The 2500-nt window shown below is 35.9% G+C and overlaps 1 protein-coding gene across 1 annotated transcript in view; it reads right to left on the minus strand.

The window, feature by feature from the left end:
* Positions 1 to 2500, minus strand: part of htr2cl1 (5-hydroxytryptamine (serotonin) receptor 2C, G protein-coupled-like 1) — a gene marked incomplete at both ends in the record, with an annotated part of 23126 nt that overhangs the window by 5881 nt on the left and 14745 nt on the right. The gene's annotated exons all lie outside the window — the stretch shown is intronic.

Below are 2500 nucleotides of genomic sequence, written 5' to 3' on the forward strand. Positions count from 1 at the left end.
GCGTATAGTGGATAGAGCGCGTACCATATTGGCTCCGGCCTTCGTTGCAGTGGTCGCGGGTTCAAAAGTTTTTAGAGAACAGATTTGGGATGCAGCCTTTTCTTCATTTTATGAATTAAATAAAAATACCAGTACAGGTCTTTAAATGCATGTTTTTAAGAACACAATGTCCCACAAATCAGACAATAAACAACATACAAACACATCTTGTTGTATTGCCCTTCAGAATAGTGCTATAAGGAGGAACTGTGGAACGTTTGGCTGATGCAGGAGCTCTGGAACAGTTTTCATCTGGACTATTTCATTCCAATAAAAACACACACACACACACACACACACACAGACAGACAGACAGACAGACAGACAGACAGACAGACAGACAGACAGACAGACACACACACACAAAGCCTGATGGGTAACTACCAACTTCTTTGAAATTATATAATGTCCTATTATCATTGTAAGCTGCAACCAACTGGTCCCATAAGCACAGATGGATTGAAACATCTGGGTCTCTCTCTCTCTCACACACACACGCACGCACACACGCACACACCAGGGATGGAAATTAACTTTTTTGCCTACCAGCCACTGTGGCAGGTAGATTTAAAAATCTACCAGCCACTCATCTTTTTTACCAGCCACTTTTTATACGCAATATCTTTTTTAATATATGCGTTAATGTTAAACAATACAATAGTAAGAATAGCTAATGAAAGTGTTTTTCATACAAATGTTTTCCATCAGAAGTCATTTGTACTGTAAGTAGGTGCTACCAAGGAACTGAGTTGCAAATTAAATGGTACACTCTTACTAGTAGTAGTAAGTAGTAGTAAAAAAATTTATTTCGGTCCATCAAAGCACATCACATGCGATCAATAAAAAAAAAAAAATAAAAAAAAAAAAAATAAATAATGGCCGAAAAGGTCTAGGCTGAAGCCGAGGCTTATTATGCCGACCCTTTTAACAATAATAGTAAGTTCATTATTAACACCTTCATTTACCATTATTAATTATATATATAAAAGAAAAATACATATACTGTATATATACTATATATATATATATATATATATATATTTTTTTTTTAACGTTTACAAATATATAACTCTCTGCAAATACACAATATAATATAATACAATACAACAAGATATAATATGACATAATTCAATATATTATAATACTATAAATATAATACACTAAAAATATAATATATATATTCATATTTTAACCTCTAAAATATATCATTTTCTACGCTTACACAACATAGCATAACATAACAGAACATAATATAATATAATAAGATATAATATAATAAGATACAATATAACATAATACAATCTAACATAAGATGACACAATATTATAAATATACCATAAATATGAATATAATATACTATAAACATTATTTACCATACTATATATGATACACAATACACGCCATCTTTATTTCAAAACATTGTATAATTGAACTCCATATATACTCTGGGTTCAATGCAACTTTTTTTCCCAACTGGCCCGCTTGGCCAATAGATCCGAGTTTTACTGGCCCCTTGTATATTTTCACTGGCCCTGCAGACACCTTTTTTTCATCATTTAGTCAATAATTATAATACAGTATTGAAGTTACCTTTAGATTTCTTTTTTCTTTTTAGTTAATGATATGAAATGTTGATATTGTTTATCACTTTCTCCATATGCATTAGGGATGTGAATGTGTCGACACATTGACCGGTTTTCCACTTGCGCTCAAGTCGAATTTAAAAATAGAAATCTGAAAATCAGGGAGTTATGCCGTTTTATTAATGGGAGATGTCACCGTGTCACGTCTGGTCGTGAGCGCGCTGCAGGAGCGTCACTTCTGCAAGGTGCGTGCATGAAGTAATCAGCTACACATAAGAGTCCGGTGTGGGACCATTTTTTCACTGTTGATAAAAAACAGTGCAGTGCAAAAGATGCAGCATAATGTTAAACGCTCGTCTGAGACTATGACGTTAAATCATCTAGAAACACACGATGCCTTCGTCCGAGCAAAGCAGCGTTTCACCGTGAGATCACTAGTGAGTGCGCGAGCCACCGCACGGGGAAGAACTCTGTGGTTTGAGGCTCAAATAATAACCGGGGATATTCTCCCCGTTAGCGATATCGATGGGAAAGGCTTCCCTGTTTGTATGCGATCTGATTGTATGCCTCGAGCCTTAAATACAAAGCCATGTCGGCAAACTGACTGCGCGACTCAAGGGACTGTATGTGAGCCGAATCCCTCCGTTAGTTTCTGTTTCAGCCGACACAATTAAAATCACCTCTAAGCACGGACAGCGTTTAAATAAAGCATCTCATTTGTATTACCATTAGGGCTTTGATGCAAATACTGTAACAACGGCGGCAGCTCTGCTGCTTAAAGGAAAAGCACAGTTTTCACTTTATTTTCAGCACCTCAACCTCTGCTGTGGGAAGAAAAAAAGGGGGCAAAGTAAGTCGATTGATTTGTCGACTTATGC

Source organism: Ammodytes marinus (assembly GCF_949987685.1).
Source record: "Ammodytes marinus genome assembly, chromosome: 23".
Classification (NCBI taxonomy): domain Eukaryota; kingdom Metazoa; phylum Chordata; class Actinopteri; order Uranoscopiformes; family Ammodytidae; genus Ammodytes; species Ammodytes marinus.